The following is a 19,989-nucleotide window of genomic DNA, read 5'->3' as shown; positions in this document are numbered from 1 at the left end:
CTGGAGAAGCGACGATGCCCGCAGCTCGCGCAAAATAACGTGCGACCGGTGTACTAGAGAAGCGACGACGCCCGCAGCTCACGCAAAATATCGTGAGACCGGCGTACTAGAATAGCGGCGGTGCGTACATCTTGCGCAAAATAACGCGGGACCGGCGTACTAGAGAAGCGACGACGCCCGCAGCTCGCGCAAAATAACGTGAGACCAGCGTATTAGAATAGCGGCGGTGCGTACATCTTGCGCAAAATAACGCGGGACCAGCGTACTGGAGAAGCGACGATGCCCGCAGCTCGCGCAAAATAACGTGTGACCGGCGTACTAGAATAGCGGTGGTGCGTACATCTTGCGCAAAATAACGCGGGACCGGCGTACTAGAGAAGCGACGACGCCCGCAGCTCGCGCAAAATAACGTGAGACCAGCGTACTAGAATAGCGGCGGTACGTACATCTCGCGCAAAATAACGCGGGACCGGCGTACTGGAGAAGCGACGATGCCCGCAGCTCGCGCAAAATAACTTGTGACCGGCGTACTAGAATAGCGGCGGTGTGTACATCTCGCGCAATATAACGCGGCACTGGTGTACTAGAGTAGCGACGACGCCCACAGGTCACGCAAAATATCGTGAGACCGGCGTACTAGAATAGCGGCGGTGCGTACATCTCGCGCAAAATAACGCGGGACCGGCGTACTAGAGAAGCGACGACGCCCGCAGCTCGCGCAAAATAACGTGAGACCGGCGTACTAGAATAATGGCGGTGCGTACATCTCGCGCAAAATAACGCGGCACCGGGGTACTAGAGTAGCGGTTGCGCGTACAGGTCGCGCAAAATAACGCGGGAGGGAGGTTTGTAGGTAAATGAGTGGGGAGAACGGATTTATATTGATATACAATGTTATCTATTCACTAATTGCATTAAAGACTATTACTCGTATAATCTTACTACTGGTGTGGCACACATATTAAACCTATCAGCAAGTTTCGACACAGCACGCCATCCGCTGCCACTGTGCAGTGAAAGGTTTATCCCGGAATGAGTGTTTCATATTAGATAAAAGTTGTTTCTTTTGAGACAGGAATGTATTATTATTGAAACTTATCTTAAATGTCTGTAATTAATAATTTTTACACAAGTTGCTCCTCTGGAGAGACACTTGAAACGTCAGCTTTCTGGTTCCATTAAGACTTAAACTTAGTGTTCTGCGTTACGGCAGGTCTTGTCATGGGGGAAGCCTCGTAAGAGAGGCCCACCGCATGAGCCTCTAGGGAAGGGATTCCAGTGGTGGTTTCCCGTTACCTTCCACTGGTGATAATGAAACGATAATGAGGACAACACAACACCCAGTCGCTGAGTGGGGAATACCTCCTACCAAGCCGGGAATCGAACCCGGGGCCCTTGGCGTGACAGACCGCCGCGCTGACCACTCAGCTATCGGGCCGGACCTGGTTGTATTACTGTTTCATAAAGGCACGACCAAACTCGTGAAGGGATTGTCTTCAGGTTAGGACCGGTCTTGGAAGCCTACCTACTAACATAAAATTTATTAGTGGATCGCCACTTTTCAAATTTCTTGTTTGTCTCTCATATTATTTTATCCTCAAAATATCTTTGGAGAACAGCACCTGTGGATTTTTCCTCACTCCCATTTTTTATCACGTAGCAGACTTTTACATTTCCCGAAGAGTTCTTTCTCGTGTTCAAAATTATCTTTGTTGTTGACCAGGCAAATGTGTCGTTTCTTTACCGTTTTCAGAGAATAAAACTTTGCTCTTACCTAATGTACAACCTCAGCGAAACACACAGTTTACGCTTGGCTCACATTTCAATGGAACACCGGCTGCATTCACTACCTAGGTTTCAGCTGAAACAGGTCACTACATATGCAGTAGGACGAATTTTCTAATGATGTACCACGACTTCAAAAACTCATTTCAGCATATTCTGACAAACTTTCAATGAAATGAACCAATTGCTGTTAATATTCTTCTTTTAGTTTGCGTTAACCGCGTTTAGGACAAGGTCCGCTGTACACAGGATTTCTCAGATTTATTTTATTTTAACTTTGCTGCCGGATGCCCTTGCCGTAGCCGCAGTACTCAATTACCTGCGGGAGGGAAGTCGCGTACGTCCCCTGTCCGTGATTCGTGTAAACTTAATTCTGTGTGGCCTCGTGTTTTGCCTGACTGCATAGCGTATATTATCAGGTGGAAAGTGGGAACCGGCCCAGAATTTGCCTAATTGAGCTTGGGAAACCGCCTAGGAGCCACACCCAGCCTCACCGGTGCCCAGCCACTGTCGTTGACACGGCGCGTGAAATCTATCCTGGCGTGGCTCGTTTTTCTGTATGGCAAGCTAGCTGCGCTTCACTTTACGCTATACGGGCTGCTAAATTAACCAGCTGATCAGTTCGTTTAAAAACGATTAGTTCCATTATACAGATAAAATCGTATTTGTGGCCAGGGCGCATAATTAATCATTCATAAACGAAAATTTAAACTCGGGATATTTTTGTGATCTAGCACCGAAATAAAGATTTTAAATAATACAGCCTCGCTGTTAGCTAAATGATTCTACCTCAGAGGTACAGTCCATTCCCATAACATTAATGGAGTTTCCAAATACCGTTATTCATGTCTCGACAACAGTTCATGACTACCACTCGGGACTGTAGCATTTCAAAATTACACTCCTGGAAATGGAAAAAAGAACACATTGACACCAGTGTGTCAGACCCACCATACTTGCTCCGGACACTGCGAGAGGGCTGTACAAGCAATGATCACACGCACGGCACAGCGGACACACCAGGAACCGCGGTGTTGGCCGTCGAATGGCGCTAGCTGCGCAGCATTTGTGCACCGCCGCCGTCAGTGTCAGCCAGTTTGCCGTGGCATACGGAGCTCCATCGCAGTCTTTAACACTGGTAGCATGCCGCGACAGCGTGGACGTGAACCGTATGTGCAGTTGACGGACTTTGAGCGAGGGCGTATAGTGGGCATGCGGGAGGCCGGGTGGACGTACCGCCGAATTGCTCAACACGTGTGGCGTGAGGTCTCCACAGTACATCGATGTTGTCGCCAGTGGTCGGCGGAAGGTGCACGTGCCCGTCGACCTGGGACCGGACCGCAGCGATGCACGGATGCACGCCAAGACCGTAGGATCCTACGCAGTGCCGTAGGGGACCGCACCGCCACTCCCCAGCAAATTAGGGACACTGTTGCTCCTGGGGTATCGGCGAGGACCATTCGCAACCGTCTCCATGAAGCTGGGCTACGGTCCCGCACACCGTTAGGCCGTCTTCCGCTCACGCCCCAACATCGTGCAGCCCGCCTCCAGTGGTGTCGCGACAGGCGTGAATGGAGGGACGAATGGAGACGTGTCGTCTTCAGCGATGAGAGTCGCTTCTGCCTTGGTGCCAATGATGGTCGTATGCGTGTTTGGCGCCGTGCAGGTGAGCGCCACAATCAGGACTGCATACGACCGAGGCACACAGGGCCAACACCCGGCATCACGGTGTGGGGAGCGATCTCCTACACTGGCCGTACACCACTGGTGATCGTCGAGGGGACACTGAATAGTGCACGGTACATCCAAACCGTCATCGAACCCATCGTTCTACCATTCCTAGACCGGCAAGGGAACTTGCTGTTCCAACAGGACAATGCACGTCCGCATGTATCCCGTGCCACCCAACGTGCTATAGAAGGTGTAAGTCAACTACCCTGGCCAGCAAGATCTCCGGATCTGTCCCCCATTGAGCATGTTTGGGACTGGATGAAGCGTCGTCTCACGCGGTGTGCACGTCCAGCACGAACGCTGGTCCAACTGAGGCGCCAGGTGGAAATGGCATGGCAAGCCGTTCCACAGGACTACATCCAGCATCTCTACGATCGTCTCCATGGGAGAATAGCAGCCTGCATTGCTGCGAAAGGTGGATATACACTGTACTAGTGCCGACATTGTGCATGCTCTGTTGCCTGTGTCTATGTGCCTGTGGTTCTGTCAGTGTGATCATGTGATGTATCTGACCCCAGGAATGTGTCAATAAAGTTTCCCCTTCCTGGGACAATGAATTCACGGTGTTCTTTTTTCAATTTCCAGGAGTGTATTACAGGATGCTACAGACGCCTGTAAACGTTACTGCGCACTGTTTTTACTGTATTAAGCTCACATCGCAAAAAAAGGTATAGCATTAGCATAAGCGTTGCGACTTGCCGCATAACGCTTTTCGAGTTTCGATACGACACTGCCTCACTACAGACCTAGATTCCACGAGAGAGTCTGGCACCCGTTCGTTCTGCCAACGAAGGGCATTTCCGGCGTCAGTGTCTCATTTGCAGACTATTAGTGCTGGCGGGCTATATTTACGGATAGTATTACAATAAGATTCATGAACACAATTAAAAATTTCATAGGATTACCAGTTTCAGCTTGTGGGTGCCATCATTTGACCAGTATGCAGAAAAAATGGATCTAATTAACCCACAATTACACACATGAAGCTTTTGTGTATTCCAATATCAACATAAGTCAATACATGGCCTGATAGTCTAAAACCATTACAAACAACCTTAAAGTGACTGCGTACTTATTAATTTTAATGCAGCAATGATCCGTCAAAGTATCTAGACACCTGGTACACATTCCTCACTGAAAGGACCGATGTCAAACATTACTTGACCTGATACATGTGCAGACACTTTTATTCTGTCTTGTCACCCCCCACCCCCACCCCCTCACCCGCCCCTCTATGAGTCGTGTATACGTTCAGCGTTCCATCATCTGTCCACTGTTTCGTACCTATTATTCGTAAAGGAAGCGTATGTGATATATTTCTTGTGCTGTCCCAATACAGATACAAAATAATATCGCGGCCTCTATTAGTCCTTCACAATCGCTAAATTTTCAAACACTACAGTTCACATAATAATTTACAAATTTTTAAAACGCTGCAAAGTATATTCAGAGTAAAACATTTGTGAAACCTATTAAAACCAAGACAGGTTGAATACTAACACACACAATCATCATTTCACATTTAGTTATTATTGCCATGTACGTGAAGTAACACCCTCTAGCGTAATGTACACGGCTGCGTTTTATCGCATACAGCTGTAGAATGTCGTCCTTTATTATCTCTGTGTCTGGCTAATTGCGCGTTGTAGGTAAATATTTATTTAAGCGCTTCAGCTGTTCTGGCATATTCTTTTCTCAACTGAGATTATTAACAACATTGTAATTCAATTCTCCCCACGGCGTCGTAATTTTTTGTATGTACACGGTATTTCGAAAAAAAAAAACAGATTTCAGTTATTTAATACAGACAAACTTTGAAAGATATGAACACGTTGTGCATGTCACTGGATGGAGGAAGGTTAAAAGTTCATACACTCAACATGCACACAATGTGTTGGTCTAGAAACATTTAATCAATAAGTACCAGTTCACTGAACCTGCGGCTTCTACAATTCGACTTCTCAGCTCTTGAAGAGTCGCTGCTGTAGGTAGGACAAAGATTTTGCCATTTATGTCCTGCCTCAGAAAAAAACCGCAGTGTGCGAGATCTGATGACCTGGGAAGTCAAAATCAATTAACAAGATCTTGTCGTCCACCTTTTCCACTCCAACATTGTGGGATGATGTTGTTGAGATAACGCCGCACCTCAAGGTTAAAAGTGAGACGGAGCGCCATCATGTAGAAAAATGAAATCATTGGACTCTTCGTGAAGTTGGAGAAGCAACCAGTTTTGTAGCATGTCCAGGTAAGGCATCCGTGTCACAATTTACTCCGCAAAAAAGAAAGGTGAACAGAAACGGTAAAAAGCACATTCAATTTCTGTAAGTCTCTTTCATGTGAGACGACGACGCCAGGGTTTTGTGTCCACGAAATTCTTAAATTATGGCTGTTTACTTTACACGTTAGATAAAACTTCGATTCGTCCGAAAAGATGAGACGTCCGGAAAAAGTGTCGTCTGCCATATCATGCAGAATTAAAGTGCAAACTTCGTACGTTCTGTTATGGTCACCTAAACTTAATTGCTGCAGTAATTCCAACTTCTAAAGTTTCTTATGTAAGCGTCGTTTCAGAACACTCGACACCGTTTTTTGAGGAAGTTAAACTGCCTGGCCTGCCCGTCTTGTGCACTTCTGAGGGCTCGTGTGAACGCATCTCGAATACGCATCTCATTTTCATCGGGCGTGTATATGAAACCAACCTCCAAGAATTTTCTATGTATAAATCTACTTGTGCAGAGGCGGCTTCTTGCTGAATCGACGGCGAATGCGGGCTGTACTAGAACAATGGAGTAGCTTCGCACAAATTGCAACACACAAAATGTTTTCTCTTGTGGTGTAAACGCCATGTTGCTTGCAAATAAACAACAGGACAGCTTCATCAAAACATTGAAACTTCCTCTATCTTGTGGCATTGACACCTACCCCTCCGTAATAGGCCTATTGAATTTCGATATAACTGACCGTGATCGCATACAACTAATAAAATTTTTCAGCGAGTAAGGCTATCGCTACCGAAGGAAAATATCTCCGGTTAGTTGGAGGAAAGTGTACAACAGACTTTTCTGAAGGAAGAATCCATTCTAAACTTTAGTTAAATACCGATGATAATTTTGAAATGGGTGGAATATAGTGCAATCCCTCACGAACAACACAGGGCGGAAAGGGGGACCACGCATTATTCAAAAACAAAAAACAAAAAGATACTAATAGCACAAAAAGTACCGATTATCTAAAAAGGGGTTTTCAGCCCACTAGGGCAATTAGCCCCCAGAATTTTACGGCAGGTAATGACAAAGGAATGTAAGCAAATAATCACTGGCTTGGCAGCACAAGATTGTCACGCTTTTCCACGGCACAACAGTTCACGAGAAAATATATGAACCAGAGAGCCCTGAGTTTGCAGTTACTTCTTTCGAAATACTAAATTTTGAAAGTAAAGTTAATTGGAGTTACTGGTTAAATAAATGTAACTAAAATTTTGTTACGTAAAAAAAGGTACTTTCAATAACCTCAGTGTAACGTAATGAAAAATGTAGAAAAGAGCAAGCAATTTACTTTTGGTTATTGAAAGTATGAACTGAATTCCTTTTAAGCAAATGAGAAATTGATTTTACTTTTAATATAAAAACATTAAAACACATACCCAGCCAGCAGAATGCACTCGCTAAGATAAATACAGAACAAATAAAATTGTACGCTTTTAAATTGTGCTGTATCTTTAGTTATTAGTTTTGCCAGTGGAATTTTACGTTACTTTCAGTGAATGAAGTTAATATTGAAAACTGCAATTTAGTTAAGCATCTACACTCCTGGAAATGGAAAAAAGAACACATTGACACCGGTGTGTCAGACCCACCATACTTGCTCCGGACACTGCGAGAGGGCTGTACAAGCAATGATCACACGCACGGCACAGCGGACACACCAGGAACCGCGGTGTTGGCCGTCGAATGGCGCTAGCTGCGCAGCATTTGTGCACCGCCGCCGTCAGTGTCAGCCAGTTTGCCGTGGCATACGGAGCTCCATCGCAGTCTTTAACACTGGTAGCATGCCGCGACAGCGTGGACGTGAACCGTATGTGCAGTTGACGGACTTTGAGCGAGGGCGTATAGTGGGCATGCGGGAGGCCGGGTGGACGTACCGCCGAATTGCTCAACACGTGGGGCGTGAGGTCTCCACAGTACATCGATGTTGTCGCCAGTGGTCGGCGGAAGGTGCACGTGCCCGTCGACCTGGGACCGGACCGCAGCGACGCACGGATGCACGCCAAGACCGTAGGATCCTACGCAGTGCCGTAGGGGACCGCACCGCCACTTCCCAGCAAATTAGGGACACTGTTGCTCCTGGGGTATCAGCGAGGACCATTCGCAACCGTCTCCATGAAGCTGGGCTACGGTCCCGCACACCGTTAGGCCGTCTTCCGCTCACGCCCCAACATCGTGCAGCCCGCCTCCAGTGGTGTCGCGACAGGCGTGAATGGAGGGACGAATGGAGACGTGTCGTCTTCAGCGATGAGAGTCGCTTCTGCCTTGGTGCCGACGATGGTCGTATGCGTGTTTGGCGCCGTGCAGGTGAGCGCCACAATCAGGACTGCATACGACCGAGGCACACAGGGCCAACACCCGGCATCATGGTGTGGGGAGCGATCTCCTACACTGGCCGTACACCACTGGTGATCGTCGAGGGGACACTGAATAGTGCACGGTACATCCAAACCGTCATCGAACCCATCGTTCTACCATTCCTAGACCGGCAAGGGAACTTGCTGTTCCAACAGGACAATGCACTTCCGCATGTATCCCGTGCCACCCAACGTGCTCTAGAAGGTGTAAGTCAACTACCCTGGCCAGCAAGATCTCCGGATCTGTCCCCCATTGAGCATGTTTGGGACTGGATGAAGCGTCGTCTCACGCGGTCTGCACGTCCAGCACGAAGCTGGTCCAACTGAGGCGCCAGGTGGAAATGGCATGGGAAGCCGTTCCACAGGACTACATCCAGCATCTCTACGATCGTCTCCATGGGAGAATAGCAGCCTGCATTGCTGCGAAAGGTGGATATACACTGTACTAGTGCCGACATTGTGCATGCTCTGTTGCCTGTGTCTATGTGCCTGTGGTTCTGTCAGTGTGATCATGTGATGTATCTGACCCCAGGAATGTATCAATAAAGTTTCCCCTTCCTGGGACAATGAATTCACGGTGTTCTTATTTCAATTTCCAGGAGTGTATTATGAAATACAAGAATGAACACGTACTGAGGAAGAAAAATTTTAACTGAAATTGGTCATTAGCAAACACACAAAACTGGCGGTAAATAATTAATCAGTTTTCATGTTCTTACGACACACTGTGATGCATGGAAAGGAATGTTACCCTGTCTGACGATAATGTCTGAGGACAGTGACAACACAGGTGCCCTAACTATTGCAGTTTATTATTCAAGGTAGTCATACTTTATGAAAGAATTGTCACTGGGTAATGCGTATGTCAGTTTATAATTTCTCATTTAACAGTCTTAGCATGTTGTAGCAGTGTGGACGATAAGAATGTAGCCGACCACACTGCTGAGCCACCGCTGGTGCTGCTGCTAGATGAGAACGCCGAGTCGCTCCAGAGCCACGGATAATTATCGGACAGGCAGTAGTTAGAATTGCAGCTTCCTCCGCCTGTCCACTCGAACCGCGCTCTCAATATTCGCGAGTTAACGAATTATGCACGTCTACACTGGCACGACCATAGCTGCACCCAGCGTCTGCGGGAGCGCCCAACAAACACTTCCGCACTCTTTCATGACTCAAACTGCTCTGCCGCCTCTGTACTTGCAACGCGACAGAGACTCTCCACCCTCAAAAATAAAAACCATACAGCTGTTGACATTTCGTCGTTGCTATCGATACGTTTAAATAATGTTGTCTTGGCTACGACCCAGCAATTAACAATATTTTCATTATATTTACAATCAGTTATATACAGTCAGAAATAAATACACTATTGCATCGATTACATACTAAATATAGTTGCTGTAATACAGCTCACAGATTCAGAATAAAAAGTACCCATTATCAACGGATATTAAACTGCGACAAATATTTGTTAGGTGCAGAAGGTATTTTATCTGCATTTTCGGTGTTACAACATGCGCAGTGTGTTTCTATCTTATATAGTTTATCTTTAATAAAAAACTGAAATCTGTTCTTTCTTTCTGGTGTCACCTGGTACATTCAGCATGCATGCAAACCGCATACCATTTCTGATCTGCGCATAACGGCCTTTTTCGAACGTTAATGACAGTTAATTGGTTATAAGGTGTTTGTTAATGGCCACCTCAATTTCATCATCCTATGTTTCTAAAGCTGTTTTGATTTGCAGTTTGTCGCAAACACAATAAAATCACCATATGCCAATGCAACTGAGAGTAAATCCTTGTATGCTAGAGAAATATTTAAGGACTCTCTGGAGTCACCGCACATAATTACTTCTGTGTAGAAGAGGATGAGCCGGTCGGAGTGGCCGTGCGGTTCTAGGCGCTACAGTCTGGAGCCGAGCGACCGCTACGTCGCAGGTTCGAATCCTGCCTCGGGCATGGATGTGTGTGATGTCTTTAGGTTAGTTCGGTTTATTTAGTTCTATGTTCTAGGCGACTGATGACCTCAGAAGTTAAATCGCATAGTGCTCAGAGCCATTTCAAACATTTTTTTTTTTTTTTTGAGAAGAGGGTGATCTAAAATGATGCTCTTTCCTGATGATGTAATTTGGTTTGTGATAAAAAAATTCTTGTTAGATTATCAGCATTTCCAATGACACCATATTAGTGTAAATTACTTAAAATTCTTGTTGTGAAACATGTCCTTGGGAAGTCACAGGAATAACTTGTATCTTTTTGTTAGGTACTTTTGAAGTGAATATGAAAACATCTGTTTTAATATCAGAAGCCGTGATAAACTACACTGTGACATGAATAATACATGATATGTCGCCTTATGCACTTCAACATTAGCCATATAATTGACTTACACATGTGTTTCGGTCCTTCTTGTATAATAGGTTAACTGTAGATGTCGTTTTGCACATTATTCAATATACTATGGGCAATAGCTTAATAAGTGTATCACCGCATTGATCTAATTTGAAGATAAGCGAGAGATGGAAAGGCATCGATGCTTAAAAAAGTGAAAACCAAAAAGGGGTTTCAAGGTTTATTACCCATTAGTGTACATGTTTCTACAATGTGATTCCACAACCACAAAGCTCAGCCATCACCGCTGTGCATAAAACTAAACGACATTTACTGAATTATGTTATCAGCCGTGATTTAAAGTATTTGTGTGGATGTGACCATTTTTTTATGAGCTGTGAATAGCATCAAATCATTGTCCAGTAATTTTAGGTTTACCGAGATATTAAAGCGACCTTATTAAAGATGAAGGAATTTCATTTTTAAATATATTCAGATGTTGAACAATTATCTAGTTATACTGTGATGCCGCACGCAGTCTTTTTCAACACTAATTTGACCTGGAAAGGTTCATAAATAGAAAAAATTTTCAAATACTGAATAATATTCAGTTACTTTAAACAATTATGGATTTAATTACCAATGTAGAACCTAGATGGCCAGACAGTCGGACAGTAACAAGATTAGGTACTTCTTTGTCTCCCATTGTTTCAGAAATAGTGAATCAGCATAATTATAAAATTCAGTAATTACAGACACTGTCAATAATTTATGATAATAATAATTAATATTGTATACTACAATGAATAATTCTCCTGATGTCAATGGCCTCAAACTAGTAGTTTCAGAAAACCACCTGTTTTATAAATCCACATTATTGTTACGTTGGCCACAATTAGGGAGCATAATCGCACATGAAAACTAAGTACCAGTTTCTGCACACCAGGTAAATAGCATATTAACAAATGGTAGTTGTGTTTCAAAATAGGAAGTCTTTTACAGTAGAAGTATACCTTCGTCTGTATCAGCTGACTCTTCTATGAACTAATAACATCATTAAACACGACCATAAGAAGGAGTTCTTTTATCAGTCCGAATCGCCGTGCTGACCTTTTCGAAAGCGACTGTCTTTAGTGCTAATGTAATTCAGTGGCAGTGGCAGTATTGAAAATTCCACAGTCACGTTTAAAAACTACTAACTGCTTCAACATTGAAGTCACTGTCACCTTCCCACGTTATTTTCTGCAGTAATAACTTCACTATAATTATTTGTTGATTACACAATATCTTTTTATGATAGACACTCGTTTCTCACTTTCTCTCTAGCTATCATTACTTCCCAAACTGTCCGATTGAATAATTAACGTGTGTAGATATAGCTTCGCATATTTTACATCATTCTCTGGACACGAACATGATATATCAGTTTTCAGGTAAACCGAAAATGGTCTATTTTTGTTCGAGACAATAAATGAATACAATGTCTGAATGCAAGGACAAATAGTTATTATTCAGTTTCCAAGTACCATTAAGAGAGATATAATAATGAATACTTCAAACAATATCGAGTCCACCCACACACATCTGGTGTTCCATTGTGGAACAGTGCAATACTAGCGCATACCATTAAGATTCTGCTGTTGGAGGCGACTTTGTCTTACACAGTGGTTAACATCCTTCGACATTTCCTCTTGATCACCCTATGCAGGTTCGCAACAATGAAATATTTTCACATTCAGAGGAGAAAGTTAGTTATTGGAACTTCGTGAAAAGACCTCATCTTAACGAAAAGCGCCTTCCTTTTAATGATAAACATCCCAAGTCGGTTATGGTATCCGTGTCACTCTCTCCAATTTCGTGATAATAGTGAACGAGTTTCCCTTCATTGAACCTTTTCGATGCCCTCCATGTAATATGTGTAGTAACGATCCCATACAGCACAGGACGAACAAGCGTAGTTCAAGCAGTCTCTTTAAATTGGAATTCCTAGATATTTAATTAAATTGAGAATCTATATATTGATATATTGAAATTTCCTGGCAGATTAAAACTGTATGCCGGTCGTAGATTCGAATTCAGGACCTCCGTCTTTCGCGAGAAAGTGCTCATTCGACTGATCTATCCAAGCACGACTCACGACCCGTCCTAGTAGACAGCAGTGTTAGTTCTGAAAGTTTCATAGAGGAGCTTCTGTGAAGTTTGGGAGGTAGGAGATGAGGTACTGGAAGAATTGAAGCTTTGAGGAGGGAGCATAAGTCGTGCCTGGGTAGCTCAGTCGGTACAGTCACTCCACTATGTTTAGGATGCGCAACAGTGGCTATGTTTAGGCTGCGCAACAGTGGACACTGATGAACATCGTTTAGCATGTAGTGGGGACGGCTCCGGTGTGGCACTCGGCACAACAGATGTTGGCGTTCCTGTTACGCTCCGCCCCTCACACAGTTTCATCAGACACACTTTTTTTCCCCCAAGAATCTTATTTTCCGGTGCAAAAAACCAATGCAGTGATATGGGTACGGGGAATGGTTGTGGGCTACGTCTATAACGAATCGGAAAAGGACAAAATGGATTTTTGGCATTTTCTCCTGGATGGACACATGAAGCTGCAACAGCATAAGAAATATAGGCAAGACTTCGTTAATTACTTGCGACTTACATTTACCGACCCGCCGGCCAGATGGGGTGTGACGGGTGAGAGATGAGATAGACGAAGAAGCCGAGATAGACATCGATCACACTTACGGACCCTTAGTTAATTTCGAGTCTTACACCAACGTCTGGAGAACGAGTCGATAGATGGCTCTTTTGCTCTATCGAACGTCGGGTCGTGAGCAGGTGTCGCCCCCGACACGAATTTCATTTAATTGCTACAGGAGCATGTTTCTTTTGTATTTGAACTATCCGCGATGTCTTCATGTCTCTTGCCGGCCGAAATGGAGAGTCCGCTGTTAGCAGCGGTGGGGCAAGGTCGTCGTGCCTGTGTCCCCCTGTGTAGCGTGCGAGTGTTTGCTGTTTACCTTCCGCAGCGGCGAGTGTCACGCGTCCGTGTCTCGGTAGTGCCATGGCGCACTCGTATCGCAAGTCCACCATTAAGATCACATTTCAGGCGGACTATGCAAGACCTCGAGCACTTGACATTGAACGTTTCATCCGGGAAGAACTTCATATTGCACCTCAAGACATCATTGGGATCCACTTTTCTATCACACAAAGTGCCGTCTACATAAAAATGATCAATGAAAAGGCGTGCACTGATGTTGTGTGTCGACACGCTCATGGACTTAAATTCAAGCATTCTGATGGTCACATAGGAACTGTCACGATCGACCACGCTGGATTAGGCCTTCGCACTCTGAGGGTCTTCGAGCTGCCATTCGAAGTCCCGCCAGATGTTGTGATGACAGCTTTCAAACCGTACGGCAACGTGCTAAGCCACTTGGCTGAAAAATGGCAAACGTTTGAAACGTACCCCGTCTTAAATGGAGTGCGACAAATTAAGATTGAACTGACGAAGCATGTGCCATCCTACACTCCTGGAAATGGAAAAAAGAACACATTGACACCGGTGTGTCAGACCCACCATACTTGCTCCGGACACTGCGAGAGGGCTGTACAAGCAATGATCACACGCACGGCACAGCGGACACACCAGGAACTGCGGTGTTGGCCGTTGAATGGCGCTAGCTGCGCAGCAGTTGTGCACCATCGCCGTCAGTGTCAGCCAGTTTGCCGTGGCATACGGAGCTCCATCGCAGTCTTTAACACTGGTAGCATTCCGCGACAGCGTGGACGTGAACCGTATGTGCAGTTGACGGACTTTGAGCGAGGGCGTATAGTGGGCATGCGGGAGGCCGGGTGGACGTACCGCCGAATTGCTCAACACGTGGGGCGTGAGGTCTCCACAGTACATCGATGTTGTCGCCAGTGGTCGGCGGAAGGTGCACGTGCCCGTCGACCTGGGACCGGACCGCAGCGACGCACGGATGCTCGCCAAGACCGTAGGATCCTACGCAGTGCCGTAGGGGACCGCACCGCCACTTCCCAGCAAATTAGGGACACTGTTGCTCCTGGGGTATCGGTGAGGACCATTCGCAACCGTCTCCATGAAGCTGGGCTACGGTCCCGCACACCGTTAGGCCGTCTTCCGCTCACGCCCCAACATCGTGCAGCCCGCCTCCAGTGGTGTCGCGACAGGCGTGAATGGAGGGACGAATGGAGACGTATCGTCTTCAGCGATGAGAGTCGCTTCTGCCTTGGTGCCAATGATGGTCGTATGCGTGTTTGGCGCCGTGCAGGTGAGCGCCACAATCAGGACTGCATACGACCGAGGCACACAGGGCCAACACCCGGTATCATGGTGTGGGGAGCGATCTCCTACACTGGCCGTACACCACTGGTGATCGTCGAGGGGACACTGAATAGTGCACGGTACATCCAAACCGTCATCGAACCCATCGTTCTACCAATCCTAGACCGGCAAGGGAACTTGCTGTTCCAACAGGACAATGCACGTCCGCATGTATCCCGTGCCACCCAACGTGCTCTAGAAGGTGTAAGTCAACTACCCTGGCCAGCAAGATCTCCGGATCTGTCCCCCATTGAGCATGTTTGGGACTGGATGAAGCGTCGTCTCACGCGGTCTGCACGTGCAGCACGAACGCTGGTCCAACTGAGGCGCCAGGCTGAAATGGCATGGCAAGCCGTTCCACAGGACTACATCCAGCATCTCTGCGATCGTCTCCATGGGAGAATAGCAGCCTGCATTGCTGCGAAAGGTGGATATACACTGTACTAGTGTCGACATTGTGCATGCTCTGTTGCCTGTGTCTATGTGCCTGTGGTTCTGTCAGTGTGATCATGTGATGTATCTGACCCCAGGAATGTGTCAATAAAGTTTCCCCATCCTGGGACAATGGATTCACGGTGTTCTTATTTCAATTTCCAGGAGTGTATTTAGTAATTGGCGGCTGCAGGGCCATTGTCATGTACGACGGACAACCGCGTACTTGCGCCGGCTGTGGCCAGGAAGGACATGTCCGATCGGCCTGCATTCAACGCCGACTGACGCAGACACCGGTTGGTGAAGTTCCATCCCCGGCGACGCCTACTTCACTCCCCATCACGTATGCAGCGGCTGCAACCGCAACAGCTGTTCCTGCCCAGGATCGAAACACCTTATTGCAGTCAGTGGTCGATGACAGTGTGGGGGACAGCATATCCCCCTCTACGACGTCATCGGCAGACTTGCCTCAAGACGGTGATCAATTGTGCCACCAAGACGAGCCTAAAGAGAAGATGGAAGTAGAAACGAAAATTGTCCCGACTTCTGCCTTCCTACCAATGGAGACCGCATCAGATGATTGTCGCCCGCATTCTGACTCAGAACAACATGTCCGGAAACAACGGTCCCCTCGAAAACGCAAGAAACTGCGCCATACGCCATCCGATGATTGCGTGCTTCGGATGTGTGACCCGGACGAACATCCGGCGTCGGACGACAATCAGGACTCTACCACCACAACGCACCCTTCCCGTCACGATGCTACGGCTGATACAATTTCTGCGCCTCAGTCTGACAACATCACTTCTGCTACTGAACATGCGCGAGAGCGCTCTACTGACAGCACTCATCAACAGTTACCAATTGCTGCATCTGATTCTTGGGCGGATGATGTCGAGGATGAGCCACAGCACCAGGAGGATGCCGAAGGCAGAGATGCTCCCGCGGCTGTACCCAGCACCGACCAACAACAGTGACTACGGCTGTATCGTCAGCCTCTGTGAGGCCGCCCCTGCCGCCCACACCTGGCCTCCTACACAACCCAGTGGCCGACCTGGCTGACCAAACGTACCGTCTAGCGACGATTAACATCAACAACATGCGTGCCCGACATAAACTAAAGATGCTACAGGACCTGCTCAACGCAGCAGACATCGACATTGCGCTCCTTCAAGAGGTGTATGTCACAGACTTCAAGGGACCCTATGGCTACACGACTTGGGTCTCACATGCGTCTGCCAATGGCAGTGGTGTGGCGATCCTCCTCCGCGAAGGTATATCCGCAGAAGACGTCGAGTATCTCCCTGACGCCAGAGGCATGGCTCTTACTATCCAAGGAGTCAAACTTATTAACATCTATGCACCGTCAGGATCTGGTCGGCGTCGCGAACGATCCACCTTTTTCGCTCATACAATCACGCCCCTCTTTATGGGCCGTCAGGACGCCTTGATAATGGGAGGGGACTTTAACTGTAGCCAAGCACCTAAGGATCAGTTACCACATCATTCTCCCTGCGCAGAACTTACGACAATTATAAATAATCTTCAATTGGTGGACTCGTGGGAACATGTTTGTGGCGATCGGCCCGGATTTACTCACTACACCAGCCATTCCTCCAGCCGCATCGACCGGATTTACATCTCGCGTTCCATAGCTGTGGGGACAAGAGCTGCCGAAGTTTGGCCCACAGCTTTTTCTGACCACGAGGCCTACATCTGCGCTATTACCCTCGGCCGCCAGAAGGTATGGCACAGCCGTGGTCTTTGGAAGTTGAACGTCGCCCACCTCGCTTCTCAGGAATGCCGCCGCCTTATAGAGAACACGTGGGACTCTTGTAGCCGCCGGCGTGGTACCTACCGGTCTACACTGTCGTGGTGGTTACTCTGCGCCAAACCAGCCCTCCGGAAGACCTTGATAGGCTACGGCCGAGATGTTGCAGCATGGAAGAGACATACCATGGACTTTTACTACAGCATCTTAAGGGAATGTACAACACTGCCGTACTCACCTGCACGGCAGGTGACAGTGAACCGTGCCAAGGCACAGATCATCAGATTAACACGTTGCCACCTTGAGGGTGTGATCGTCAGAGCGCGCACTCAAGACAGAGTGGCCCAGGAGGAACCGTCTATGTACCACGTCATTGCAGAACGACGTCGCCGACGCAGGACACTGATCCAAGCTATCACGACGGAGGACGGACGACGCCTTGATACCCAGCGCGACATAGGAAACGCCCTTCATGCTCACTACACTAGGCTGTACTCGGAACATCGACATCCCCCAGAGGTGATCGCCGAAGTCTCTCAACTCACTTATGGCTCGATCTCTCCGACAGCGGCGGCGGATTTGACTGCAGATGTAACGGAAGAGGAAATCATTGAAGCAATACAGGCTGGGGCTGCTCATAAGTCCCCGGGACCTGATGGCCTTCCTCTGGAATTTTACCGGACGTATCAACAATTGCTGGCACCAGCATGGACTGATATTTGCCGCGATCTTATGTCTCCCACGACGCAGATACCTGGGGCCTTCCTAGAAGGACTGATTGTGCCTATACACAAACCACGAAGCGGATCCAGGATCAGTGACTATCGGCCCTTGACCTTACTCAACAGTGACTTGAAGATTTTCACCCGGCTTCTGGCGGCACGCCTAAAGCGATCAGTACGATGTGTTGTGTCGCAGGTCCAGGCATCGTTAGGTGGTGACCATAATATTCGCACTGCATTGTGCCGATATAGAGATATGATCGCGCTAGCCAAAGCTCGCCAACTGCCAGGATTTTTGGCCTCGCTCGACTTTAGCCAGGCCTTTGACAGAGTCGACCACACATTTTTGATGGAGGTACTGCGACACATGGGATATCCGGACGTCATAGTTAATGTACTGATGCGTCTCCTACGCGGCGTGACGTCCAAGGTGTTATATAATGGCCGTCTTACGCCGCCGATACAGATCCAGCGATCGGTGCGACAAGGCTGCCCTCTTTCGGCGATATTGTACGCCCTCGTCTTGGAACCACTCCTCTGCGGCCTCCGACAACGCCTGACTGGAATATCCCTTGGTGGACACACTTTTTGCTGCACTGCCTATGCGGATGATCTGGTACTCCTTCTTCGCAATAATGACGAAGTTCGTGCAGCACTGGCGTGGGTGGCGACCTACGGCGGAGCCATCTCAATCTCCACAAATCACACGCCCTGTCTATAGGCAGAGGCCTACCCGACGAGAGTGTCGCACCGCTAAGAATCAGTGACACAATCCGCTGTCTTGGCATTGATTTCACATCTGACATGAAGCGTTCAACAGCCCTTAACTACAGGCGTTTATTGAATCAGATGAGAGCAGGAATAAGTGACCACCGTCTGCGACATCTAGACCTCCTGCAACGGACACGATATGCTAACGTCTATTTGGCGTCACGTATCCCCCATTTTGCACAGATACTCCCCGTACCACCTACCCTGGCTCACCGCATGTTGGCGGTTTTGGGATCCTTTGTTAATACGGGCATGTTATTTAAGATTCGTTACGAGTCCCTAACCCTCCCGAGGAGCAGAGAGGTTTAGGCCTTTGTCATGTTCAGAACAGAGCGAAGGCTCTGTTCGTCAGCTGTCACCTGCAACTGTGGCGACGAAGTCCGACGTGCCTCACAAGTCTCTTACTGGAAGCCTTACGACCAATCTCACTCGCACCCCCTGTGATGATATCGGACATCCCAGCACCTTTCTTCTACATTAGCCAGTTCTTCCTTGAATTAAGCTACATCCGCAACGCACTACTACCCACACGCTTGATGATGACGAGGGCGGTATATGCTGCCATGCAACTGAACAGGACGCCGAATGTGATTGAAAGCAAACACCCCAACACAAAGTGGCGCGCTGTGTGGCAGGCAGTGAATGCCACCACCCTTGATACTAACGTGCAATCTGCATGGTACGTAACTGTTAATGGGAAACAGTTGTGCCAATCCCGCCTACATCACATCCACCTAGCTGATTCACCCTTGTGTGCCACATGCCAAGTGATTGACACGGATGAACATCGTTTCGAATGCGGGTCGGCAAAGGACGTTTGGTATTTGGTGCGTCAGATATTGGCTTTTCTCACACGCACGACTCCCGACAGGATAACTACCCGATCACTTCTTTTCCCCGATCAGATTTATTTCCCAAGAGCAAAAACGAACTCTGTGACGTGGATCAGCGGCCACGCTGTTCACTACCTCTTCGGTAATGGCGAAAAGACAGCACCCGATTTTTGGTATTATCTCAACGAACGACATTGTGCGATCGTCAAGAACCCTAAATATAGGCAATATTTTTCTAATTTTCTTTGGAGCGCATTCCATAATCCGCCTCGCAGCTGGATTATCGATGACATGAGAAGATAAACATAGCACCTCTTCCCAGTTCCATTTTTTATGAGATTGAACAAACAACGGAAACAACGCAGCAACGAGAAGACAGTCATCGAAAAATTCGCAGCGGGCTATAGTAAAAAAAAAAAAAAAGTGGCCGTGCGGTTAAAGGCGCTGCAGTCTGGAACCGCGAGACCGCTACGGTCGCAGGTTCGAATCCTGCCTCGGGCATGGATGTTTGTGATGTCCTTAGGTTAGTTAGGTTTAACTAGTTCTAAGTTCTAGGGGACTAATGACCTCAGCAGTTGAGTCCCATAGTGCTCACAGCCATTTGAACCATTTTTGAACCATCTTCATGTCTTTCATTTGGAC

The 19,989-nt window shown here is 47.4% G+C and overlaps 1 protein-coding gene across 1 annotated transcript in view; it reads left to right on the top strand.

Moving 5' to 3' along the window:
* The window catches only part of LOC126263233 (pikachurin-like), a 1,086,760-nt gene that overhangs the window by 1,033,608 nt on the left and 33,163 nt on the right, over positions 1-19,989 (top strand). The gene's annotated exons all lie outside the window — the stretch shown is intronic.

Source organism: Schistocerca nitens, chromosome 6, assembly GCF_023898315.1.
Source record: "Schistocerca nitens isolate TAMUIC-IGC-003100 chromosome 6, iqSchNite1.1, whole genome shotgun sequence".
NCBI classification, from domain to species: Eukaryota; Metazoa; Arthropoda; class Insecta; order Orthoptera; family Acrididae; genus Schistocerca; species Schistocerca nitens.
Note: the sequence above shows the minus strand (reverse complement) of the source record. Positions and strands in the feature narration are given on the sequence as shown.